We start from the raw sequence: 12,932 nt of genomic DNA, 5'->3' as shown, positions 1-12,932 counted from the left end.
TCGGCATTTAGAGTTGTCGGGCGGACCTTGATAAATTGACCCCTTTATCTGGATCATAAAAGAAAAATGTTGTGTTTCATATCATTTAAATTTATTGGAAAAGTGGACATAATAAATAAACTGTTATCTGTTCTTATCATTTATAACATAAAAAAGAAAACAGAGAAACAGACATATATTTGTTTGATTTTTTTTTTATTAATTTAGATGGTACAATGATCCTATTGTTCACAAAGATGATGATGTCACAACAGTTTTTTCATAGGAGTGTTGGCAGATTTGTGGAGCATACAATTCTATGAAATGATGTAATGCAGATTTAGCCAATAAGAATCGCAAGATGTTCATCACAAATCTCATTGACTCTCATGATGTTATCCAGACACTGTATATATTTTACCCGGTCATGCAGAAAACTGGGTATCCTAGTATTGTCCAGCACTGCAAATTCTTTGAGCCGGTCCAGATCTTTATATGAGACCTTTAATAAAAGAAGTTTAAAAATTACTGAGAAGTAATCATGACATGAATATAGGAATTGTTTTACTTATGTCTCTGTATGTTAGATTTCATCATGTTTGTCTAAAACCCTTTAAGATGTGTGTGAGGTTTCATGAGAATATATACTACAGATGAGCATGATATACTCTAATTATTGTTCAGAATGCAGTTTTACCTTAATTTAGGGCTAACAATCACCATGAAAACAAAGTAAGAGTTTGTATCATGTAGAGCAGACATAGGCGCCCATTTAACAAGCTCCATAGTGAGCTTCTGGGCACGTGTTTCTGGCGAGCCTTCAGACTTGAAACAGCAGTTATAAAGCAGTCACAAAGACCGCTGCTCCATAACCCTGTCCGCCTGCTCTGAGCAGGCGGACAGACATCGCCGGAATTCAACCTGATCGAGTACGATCGGGTTGATTGACCCCTCCCTGCTGGCGGCCGATTGGCCGCGAGCCTGCAGGGGGCGGCGTTGTACCAGCAGCTCTTGTGAGTTGCTGGTGCAATGCTGAATACGGAGAGCGTATTGCTCTCCATATTCAGCGAGGTCTGGCGGACCTGATCCGCACTGTCGGATCAGGTCCGCCAGACTTTGTTAAATAGAGGCCATAGGGGGCTTAATGTTAGAAAATGCTGCAAATGTATTGATTTTTAAAATAATATGAAAATATTAATTGTTTATCTTTATGTGAAAAAAAAGTGCATTCAAAATATTGTCAGTCTTGAATTATTTAGCTGTCATGTTTCACTTTTGATTTGGCCACATATCTTTTGCTTCTGTGAAGGTCTGTTGTTATATTTACTTATTTTACTGGTTTTACTAATGCAAGTTTTGGATTTTCTAGTGGATTGGAATGAAAAAGAAAACCAACCTCCCAAAAAAAATAATAATTGCGATTAACCATAAGATGTTTTTACACATGCATTCTGATGAAGCATCATGAAGAGCTAAAGTTATGTGTGTTTTTATTATGTAAATGTTTTTATCAATGTTATAATTAATTAATGAATGAATTAATTAAATGCATTTATTATTTTTATTAAAATTATTTCATTATAAGGATTCTATAGAACCAGCAATGAATAGTGTTTTCTTTCTACTTAGTTCATTCTATCTTTGTGTATTTATTAGACATATGTTGTATCTAATAACGTGTTTATCATATGAGAATAAAACATACCTTGCCCATAGATGTTAACAGTTTGAAGTCAATGGTTGCCCTGTGCCTCATCAGGTGAAGCACTCCTTCAAGATAGACCTGATCTTTACTGAAGCAACCTAAGGGAAAATACAGAGGGTCATAAAATAGATCAGATAACTGAAATCTCACAATAGCACAATAAATGATTACAGATTATTACATTCCCACAATCTGGTATCTTAAAATCATTTATGCAAAAAACAAAACTGAACTACAGGGAGTGCAGAATTATTAGGCAAATGAGTATTTTGACCACATCATCCTCTTTATGGATGTTGTCTTACTCCAAGCTGTATAGGCTCGAAAGCCTACTACCAATTAAGCATATTAGGTGATGTGCATCTCTGTAATGAGAAGGGGTGTGGTCTAATGACATCAACACCCTATATCAGGTGTGCATAATTATTAGGCAACTTCCTTTCCTTTGGCAAAATGGGTCAACAGAAGGACTTGACAGGCTCAGAAAAGTAAAAAATAGTGAGATATCTTGCAGAGGGATGCAGCACTCTTAAAATTGCAAAGCTTCTGAAGCGTGATCATCGAACAATCAAGCGTTTCATTCAAAATAGTCAACAGGGTCGAAAGAAGCGTGTGGAAAAACCAAGGCGCAAAATAACTGCTGCAACATCACTGGAGTGCCAAAAAGCACAAGGTGTGCAATACTCAGAGACATGGCCAAGGTAAGAAAGGCTGAAAGACGACCACCACTAAACAAGACACACAAGCTGAAACGTCAAGACTGGGCCAAGAAATATCTCAAGACTGATTTTTCTAAGGTTTTATGGACTGATGAAATGAGAGTGAGTCTTGATGGGCCAGATGGATGGGCCCGTGGCTGTGTTGGTAAAGGGCAGAGAGCTCCAGTCCAACTCAGACGCCAGCAAAGTGGAGGTGGAGTACTGGTTTGGGCTGGTATCATCAAAGATGAGCTTGTGGGGCCTTTTTGGGTTGAGGATGGAGTCAAGCTCAACTCCAAGTCCTACTGCCAGTTTCTGGAAGACACCTTCTTCAAGCAGTGGTACAGGAAGAAGTCTGCATCCTTCAAGAAAAACATGATTTTCATGCAGGACAATGCTCCATCACACTCGTCCAAGTACTTCACAGCATGGCTGGCAAGAAAGGGTATAAAAGAAGAAAATCTAATGACATGGCCTCCTTGTTCACCTGATCTGAACCCCATTGAGAACCTGTGGTACATCATCAAATGTGAGATTTACAAGGAGGGAAAACAGTACACCTCTCTGAACAGTGTCTGGGAGGCTGTGGTTGCTGCTGCACGCAATGTTGATGGTGAACAGATCAAAACACTGACAGAATCCATGGATGGCAGGCTTTTGATTGTCCTTGCAAAGAAAGGTGGCTATATTGGTCACTGATTTGTTTTTGTTTTGTTTTTGAATGTCAGAAATGTATATTTGTGAATGTTGAGATGTTATATTGGTTTCACTGGTAAAAATAAATAATTGAAATGGGTATATATTTGTTTTTTGTTAAGTTGCCTAATAATTATGCACAGTAATAGTCACCTGCACACACAGATATCCCCCTAAAATAGCTATAACTAAAAACAAACTAAAAACTACTTCCAAAACTATTCAGCTTTGATATTAATGAGTTTTTTGGGTTCATTGAGAACATGGTTGTTGTTCAATAATAAAATTAATCCTCAAAAATACAACTTGCCTAATAATTCTGCACTCCCTGTATTATATATATATATATATATAAATGCCCTGTTTTAAGTCAAAATATTATTATTTTAACAACTAATCTGAAAAAAAGATTGCCTCCTTCCAAAAATACTTGTGGACATATTAATAAAGTAAAAAGGTTGCACTTGAGCGAAAGTTATAGGTGAACTAACATCTGGTGGTCGGATAGTGCATATATATATATATATATATATATATATACTGTATATATAAATAAATGAAACAATATATATATACTTTACATGTTATATATAAAGTTATAACACTACTTCAGGTCTCTAGCTGCGCTAACTCTTTTGCTGGTATGTGACGCGCTCACGCACAACACATGAATTACAACTTGCAATATGAATAATATTTATTGTGGCTGCACTATTCATTAAAAGTAGTGGCTTCAAAAATAATGAAATTATGACTATTATTGTATAAATATGATTCTATTTAAGGCATGTGTATTTACCTGACTTAGATGTATCTATCTGGCCTCTCTTTGCCCTCACACAGTAGTTCCATCTCACGTTTGGGTCTTCCACAAATTTTTCAAGAGCTCTGAAGACTTTACTGAAAGATGATTGGCTGGCCTGATACACTGTGTAATAGAGGGCTGCTGGATGCCACAGAAGAGGATCTTCATGGAACAGGACAGTGTTTATGGTGGCCAGGCCCTCTTCTGTGGGATTCTTAGGGCTCAGATGGTATAGCCTACATCTGGCTTTGCTGTTCCATGCATGTTGCTTGTTGTTTATTATTCTAAAGTAATGTTTCCCTATAGAGAAATAAAATATATGTTTTAGGTTGGAGAAGCTAAATATTATAACACTGAGTGAACATTAGTGTTGCTTATATTAAACACAAAGTGTTCCTTATAATGACTGCAATGTTTGGCAAGAATACCAAGAGTGGTGCTATAAATTATATTGAAAGGTTCCTGCTATCCATATGATAACTCACTTGGAACAGATGCTGTGAACATGTAAAAAGTTGTCTAGAAGATATCTTTATGTAAAAAAAAAAAACATTCATTCAATTTATTCATTTCATTGGTAAAAGAATGATGGATTATGTCCACTGTCAACAAATAAAGTGTACAAAGTAAAAAATAAAAATAAATAGGCTGTAGAAAACACTTGAGTCATGTTCCAAACCCCCCAAACTTTAAAAATGCCTAGTATGTGTGTGCATTTATGTCATAAAGGTTCCTGTGTACCTGGTTGTTTCCATATTCCATCCCTGTTATTTATGTGCAGAAATACATAATCTGAGTGTATAACTGAATACAATAACATACAATATAATAACAAACAAATATATAAGTACCTATTTCATGCCTCAGAGTCCCTTCCATTCACAGCGATCTTGCAATTGTGGTGTTCATTGTCAATGTTGGGGTACCGTGTGTTATACCCATTGAGGCACGGCATGGCACATCTGGCTTTAGACTTACTTTCATCTAAAGAAGACAGATTTAACCACAACAATGGTTAGACATTTAGCATAAGTATGATGTGTTAATCTTATATCTTTATATCACATACCTCACTCAGGCATCCCTCCTTTGACAAGTAATTCTGCACATGATGTTGTATGCAGTTATTTGATAGTGAGGTGCCTCCTGTTTTCTTCTCAAACCTTTCATAGCTGCCGTATTTGTCAATAGCCTTCTGCATGATTGTGACAGCCTGATACATAACAACAGAGTATAACAAATTTATATACTGTTCTGTTTGACGATATAGTAAAGGAACGTTAGTGTTTTATAAGTTTTATTAACAAAATCATTTTTACTTTCATTGGGCTATATTACAAGAGGTTAGCAATAAATAGCTCAGGATGCTTTAAAATATAAGTCAAAAATCATTATAAAGATTTTATCTAAATTTTAAAGAAGTCTCATATAGATGCAGTAAAGGTAACATAAGAATAACAGACCTACCTGATGAAGGAATTGGTTTGATGCTCTGGAGTTCTTGGCCAGAGCACTTGATGAAACAGGGTGAGCATATGTAAATTGAGGGTTGTATTTGTACCCAGATTTGAAAAACTTGATCTTCTCAGTCTCCAAATTTGTTGGTTTTATGGCATTTAATAAACCCTTCTTTACCGAATGTTTTTCCTTCAGTTTGGGAAGTTTTGGCAGAGGTGGTGCTTTTTCCTTTACCAAGCTGGGTAAATCATGTTTCCTAATGGGCTTGGATAAAGGTGATGGTAAGGGTCCAATGCAGCTTCTGGTTCCTGCATTTGATGGGCACTTGGAACCCTTGGCACTGGTGGTAGTGAGGATGGGTGGTAGAGTCCTCTTGGCAGGGGTGCATTTCTTCTCTGCAATTGGGATAGCCTTCCCAGATATCATTAATGGAGGCAAGAGGTGTTTCTCTGTAAATGAAAAACATTTATAATTATATTTGCGTAAAATGTAAAGATGAACAATAGGATACATGTATCTTTTTTTTAAAGTATTTAATCTGACATGAGCAAAAAATTATTTTTCAGTTGTTTGAAAAAAAATTGAACTAATTCAAATATAAATATTCAAATATTCAAAGAAAACATGTTCATTCAATCTTTAGTTCATTTAGCTTCCCCTGTTTATTTTTTTTTTAAATGGAAAAACTAAATCAACTAATAAATGAATTTCTGACAAAATGACTGCAAATTTGTCCATTAATTTTGCAAAAGAACGAAAATTGATTAACGTAAACAAATCTGTATCTCCTACACAAACATATTAAATCTGATAATTAAATGTATTTATAATATCCCGCTATTTATTTTGTATCATAATTTTTGCCAAATTGTTCTTTTAAGTTTAAAAATTTATTCTGATGAAAAGGTCATAATTTCTCTATGTTCAAGATGGCCTTTTGCTACATTGTCCTTAGCAGCACAATGAAGATGTGTAATATATTGTGTAATACTGTATAATATAATATCACCCATTACAAAACTGTAGAGCAGTCTCATACTGGTGTATGTCTGTAGAATCTTATACTTACTCCCATGGCTAAGGATTTTAAGCCATTTGTACTCCCTACACCTGATATAACTCAACAAAATACATTTGATTGTGTTAATATATCTTGGTTCATGTTTCTTATTTCTGTATAGAAGTGCCTTATTATTATTATGTTTTAAAGATGGCTACTTTTTAATTTAATTTAATGGTTATTTCCAGTGCATTTATATCATTCCCCATGAAAATCAATATTATATTATATTACTAATGACCATGGTTAAACAGAGAGTTAAAACATACTAACTAATAACTGATTATGGTGTTGTACATGCTATTATATATAAATCAGGCTTGTCAGTCACTCATATAGATACTGAAGAGACTGGAAACAAATTTCCAGTTTTGATTATTATGATACTAAGATACTTCATGTATGGAATTTAAATTATGGTCAAAATGTAACCAACAGTCTAATTTATAGAAAATCTGTTATAATAGAAGTAAACATATTTTTACTTACCCTTTTTCTGTTGTGGAATATCCGGAGCACGCCTCTGATGAACAATAGGATCATTGGGGAGTTGTTTAATAGGAGGCAAACACTCACGCTTTTTTACAACTCTCTGAGGAAGTTGGAATTTCTCAGAGGATTTTTTGCCTTAAAAAGCAGCATTGAGAGGTCCCAACTCTGCTTTTTACCTAACGCTGGTATTACGAGTCTGACAGGTACAGGCTCACCGCTCACTTTTCTTCCGTGACTCAAGGCTACTGCAAATCCCCTTACGTCAGTTGTGTATCCTATCTTTTTAATGGGATTTGCCTAATGCTGGTATTACGAGTCTTGGAAGAAGTGAGTGGTAGACCCTCTCCTGTCAAGACTTCGACCGCATTTAAAAGTCAGTAGTTAAGAGTTTCATGGGCTAACGCCGGAACATAAAACTCTTAACTAAAGTGCTGCAAAGTACACTAACACCCATAAACTACCTATTAACCCCTAAACGGACCCCCCCCCACATCGCAAACACTAAAATAAAGGTTTTTAACCCCTAATCTGCCGACCGGACATCGCTGCCACCTACATTATACCTATGAACCCCTAATCTGCTGCCCCTAACATCGCCAACACCTACATTATATTTATTAACCCCTCATCTGCTGCCCCCAACCTCGCCGACACCTACCTACAATTATTAACCCCTAATCTGCCGACCGGACATCGCAAAGCACTAGTTAAATTGTATTAACCCCTAATAAAATTTAACTAAAAAAAAAAAATAACCGACACATATCTACATTTATTAACCACTAATCTGCCAACCCCAATGTCGCCGCTACTATAATAAATTTATTAACCCCTAAACCTAAGTCTAAGCCTAATTCTAACCCCCCTAACTTAAATATAATTTAAATTAAACTAAATTAATTTAACATAATTAAATAAATTAATCCTATTTAAAACTAAATACTTACCGATAAAATAAACCCTAAGCTAGCTACAATATAACTAATAATTACATTGTAGCTAGCTTAGGGTTTATTTTTATTTTACAGGCAACTTTGTATTTATTTTAACTAGGTACAATAGTTATTGAATAGTTATTAACTATTTAATAACTACCTAGCTAAAATAAGCACAAAATTACCTGTAAAATAAATATTAACCTAAGTTACAATTACACCTAACACTACACTATCATTAACTAAACCACCTACAATTATTTACAATTAAATTAAATAAACTAAATTACAAAAAAAAACACTAAATTACAGGAAAAAAAAAAGAATTACAAGAATTTCAAACTAATTACACCTAATCTAATCCCCCTAATAAAATAAAAAAGCCCCCCAAAATAAAAAAAAATCCCTACCCTATACTAAATTACAAATAGCCCTTAAAAGGGCCTTTTGTGGGGCATTGCCCCAAAGTAATCAGCTCTTTTACCTGTAAAAAAAAATACAATCCCCCCCAACATTACAACCCACCACCCACACACCCAACCCTATTCTAAAACCCACCCAATCCCCTCTTAAAAAAACCTAACTCTAACCCCCTGAAGATCACCCTACCCTGAGCCGTCTTCACCCAGCCGGGTGCCTCCATATGGCAGAAGTCTTCATCCGATTGGGGAAGAAGAGGTCCTCCAGATAGTAGAAATCTTCATCCAGGTGGCATCTTCTATCTTCATCCTTCCGGAGCGGAGCGGGTCCATCTTCAATCCAGCCGACGCGGAGCATCCTCTTAAAACGAAGTGAGCACATTTAGCCAGTTTACCGCTAGCATAAGCAACGATGGTATTGAGGTGAGATGTGGAGCTAAATTTTGCTCTACGCTCACCTTTTTGCGGCTAACGCCAGGTTTAAAAAAACCTGTAATACCAGCGTTGTCTTAAGGTAGCGTTAGAAAAAAAAGGCTTGTTAGCAATGCACCCCTGTTAACGCCAAACTCGTAATCTAGGCAAATTTGTTTTATTAATTTTAAAAATGGGGATTATTGTAAACTGTAAGGGCTAGATTATAAGTGGAGCGCAAAATATCACCTTCACAAAAGCAATATTTGCACTCCACTTTTAATACCAGCGCACACAATTGTGTACTGATATTACAGGTTTAGCGCAAAGCACAATGCGAATACGAGCTCGAGAAACGATTAGCACCTAAATAAATATAAATGTATACATATACATATACATTTTCAGGGAACACACAGTTCCCATAGACCACAATGTAAAGGCACTTTTCAGTGACATAATTGGGGGTCATGTTGGGGGTCTGACCTCTGGTTAATTTCATAAACGCTAATTGCTATGCTGGATGGTTATTTATCGTGTGCACGCAAATAGGCGAATTTGTCCATTTATGGGTGCCTGATAAATTAGTGCTCCACTTGTAATCTAGACCTAAATTGGTCAGATTGATTGTAATCAAAGATCCCATATTTTCTAGGTATGACACTTATTAAGAGCTCTGTCCTGCTGTCCCTGCTTCAGAGACAGTTCATATTAACTTTCTTGAACCACCATCAGCACACCCACCTTCTATTTCATACCCTTTCTACCAACAGATCCTTTTTGGCTTTGTCTCTACCTATCATAATCCTACACAATAATCTACTGGGACTTTCCATGTGGGTCTTCGTAACACATCCTGTGCTTCCCAGCCCCAGACTGGATCTGGGAAGAGTTGGGAGATCTGTATAATGAGAGATGTTTAGTATTGATTGCAACACCAATTTATTATTCATAAAAAGTATGAGATTGCAAACAAAGAAACAGATCTCACCTCACATTAAATCTAAGTAGCTATAAATTATGTAGATGTAATTAAGGTCACTGGTAAAACAAGCTGTTAATGATTTACTCATCTTATGCATTTTATTGCATATTTAAGTAACAAGTTTACATATCGGTAAGCAGAACTGACTATCAGGCTTTATTTGTGTGTGTTTCACATGTTCTTGTAATTTACTGAACAATGTTAATATGTTTTCTTACAATTTTGTCCATATAAAAAGTCACTACTATAAAAATGTGAAGAAATTATCTCAAGCAGATATTTAAATAAAACAAAAAATGGGCTAGATTAATAGTGGAGTGCAATAATCAGTAATGCAGGTTGTGTTATCTTGCACTCAGAGTCTCAGACACGTGTTAAGAATACTGCTCATTCTGGTATTACAAGTAGGTGGTAAAAATGATTAACCAGAGAATCTTATAGTGGCTGACATTTTTTTTAGTGCGCCATATACTTTTTATGGATAGCACAGGGAGCAATATTATCTCTAATATTACAACACAATATAGTGCTTAGAAATGTTCCACTCAACTGATGGAATATGTTAAAGCTTAAAATATGCATAACAAATGCATGAATAATATAATTTATTTATTTATAAAATATTTTACCAGGAAGGATACATTGAGATTTCTTTCGTTTTTAAGTATGTCCTGGGTCCACAAAACATTGCATTGATACAGTAGGGTACAATAAAATAAAAAAAAAAAACAATAATAATACACAATATATGCAAACATTTTACATAGAACAGGTAGGAAATATATAATCAACCATGACAGGTGCATTCTGTTTTGAGATATGTAGAGAGGGATCTCTTAAAGGATATTAGGCTTGGGGAAGGTTTGAAAGTGTGCGGGAGGTCATTCCATAACTGTGGCGCTCTGTAGGAAAAGGAGGATCGAGCTGCTTTCTTTTTGTATTGAGGCACGCTAAATAATGTGCTGGTACTGGATCAGAGGTTATAGGAGGTGGGAGTAGCCGGGGAGTGCATTCTGCTCAGGTAGGGTGGGAGCTTCCCAGAAAGGCTCTTAAACATAAGGCAGGAAAGATGGAGGGTGCGTCTGGATTCCAGCGACAGCCAGTTTAGTTCTTTTAGCATGTCACAATGGTGGGTTCTGTAGTTACATTGTAGCACAAAGCGGCAGAGTGAGTTATGCAATGTATTAAGTTTATTAAGGTGAGTTTGCGGTGCAGGTGCATATACCACATCCCCATAATCCATAATAGGGATCAGCATTTGCTGTATAATCTTTTCCTTTACTGTAGGGCTGAGGCAAGATTTGTTTCTGTACAGGGCACCTAATTTTGGATAAAGTTTTGATGCAAGTTTTTCTATGTGGGGGCCAAAAGATAGATTAGGGTCTAACAACATACCCAAGTATTTGAAAGAGTGGACTGCAGTAAGCGTGCAATTGGATTTTGTTTTGATGCATAGGTGGGAATTTTGTAATTTGTAAATTTTAATTTAGGACCCGTTCCAAAGATCATTGTTTAGGAAGAGTTTGTTTTTTGAGATCCACTTTTCTACCTCTGTGAATTGGTCTTGGAGCACTGCTTCAAGCTGCGGCAGATCGGAATTGTTTGCATAGATTACCGTGTCATCTGCGTACATGTGTACAGTTGAAGATTTGCAGATATTAGGCAGATCATTTATAAATAATGTGAATAGTAGGGGGCCAAGAATGCGACATTGGGGAACACCACACGTGACTGGGAGAGGGAGTCACTGTTAGAAACGGAGACATATTGTGTTCGATCCGATACATATGATCTAAACCAGGTTAACGGATGATCAGCAATACCAGAGTTTTTTAGTTTGAGCAGTAGTATGTCGTGGTCCACTGTGTCAAAAGCCTTTGCGAAATCAAGGAAAATAGCTTCAGTTAGGTCTCCTTGTTCCATGCCAGTTTGGATGTCGTTGCAAACTTTTAGGAGGGCAGTTGTAGTGGAGTGATCCGGTTGAAAACCTGATTGATAAGGGGTCAGATAATTAGAAAGTTGGTAATACTTGCATAATTGCGTATGGACGCATTTTTCTAAGATTTTTTATAATACTGGGAGCAATGATATAGGGCGATAGTTAGAAACCAAGGTTAACTCCCCACTTTTATGAATAGGCACTACTCTTGCAGTTTTCCAGAGTGTGGGTATGTATCCAGACATCAAGGATTCATTAATTAGGGTTGTGACAGGCTTAGCAATTGCTGGCGCACTGAGCTTCAACAGCATTGCTGGGATTTGATCAGGTCCAGACTGGTTTTTCATTTTTAGATTATTAAGGTGTTTCTTAACGACATTGATGGGTACAGGTCTAAAATTGAAGTTCTCTATATTGGGTCTTTGCTGTTTTAGTGGTGCCTGATCCACATTTGAAGTTTCAGGATGCGTTCCATTAATTAGTTTGTCAATCAGGGTGGTGGAGCATCCAACAAAATAATTGTTAACCCCTTAACGACCAAGGACGTACGCCACACGTCCTCAAAAAAAATGCAGTTAATGACCGAGGACGTGTGGCGTATGTCCTTGGTCTGGAAAGCAGCTGGAAGCGATCCTGCTCGCTTCCAGCTGCTTTCCGGTTATTGCAGTGATGCCTCGATATGGAAGCACCCTGCAATAACCCCCCTTGGCCATCCGATGCAGAGAGAGCCACTCTGTGGCCCTCTCTGCACCGGACATCGATGGCCGGTATCGTTGGTGGGTGGGAGCTTACGTGGGAGGCGGGTGGGCGGCCATCGGTGCTCTATGTGGAGTGGAGGGGGGCGGGATCGGGGGCGGGAGCTACGGGGGCGCGCACGGGAGCGCGCGCATGCACGGGGGGTGGTGGGCGGGCGCGTGCACGGGGCGGGAGCGGGTGGGAACCGCTACACTAGAAAAAAAAAGTTACAAGTTAAAAACACAAATACATTAAAATGCAATCTAAGGGTCCTGGAAGGGGTTGGGGGTTGGTCTGTGTGTGGGGGGGGGAAGCTACACTACAGAAAAGGGAATTCTTTTTAAAAAAAGGCACATTTTGTTACAAAACTGGGTACTGTAGATGGCGCCCATTATTGCAGAGGGGAAGTGTTAGAGAGCAGTTTGGTGGGGGATCAGTGAGGTTGGGGTCTAAGGGGGGATCCTACACATCAGGATATGTAAATATGCTTTTTTAAAAAAAAAAAAAAAAAAAGGGCCAAATACCTTTTATTTTAGTACTGGCAGAGTTTCTGCCAGTACTTAAGATGGCTGGGACAATTGTGGGGTGGGGGAGGGAAGAGAGCTGTTTGGGAGG

General features: G+C 37.3%; 1 pseudogene; it reads right to left on the bottom strand.

Moving 5' to 3' along the window:
* Positions 1 to 319: 319 nt before the first annotated feature.
* On the bottom strand, positions 320 to 5,096 carry LOC128641296 (putative tyrosine carboxypeptidase MATCAP2; annotated as a pseudogene).
* Between the last annotated feature and the right edge of the window lie 7,836 nt (positions 5,097 to 12,932).

This window comes from Bombina bombina, chromosome 10 (genome assembly GCF_027579735.1).
Source record: "Bombina bombina isolate aBomBom1 chromosome 10, aBomBom1.pri, whole genome shotgun sequence".
In the NCBI taxonomy this organism is placed as follows: domain Eukaryota; kingdom Metazoa; phylum Chordata; class Amphibia; order Anura; family Bombinatoridae; genus Bombina; species Bombina bombina.
The sequence above is the reverse complement of the archived record's forward strand: the minus strand, read 5'-3'. Positions and strand labels throughout refer to the sequence as shown.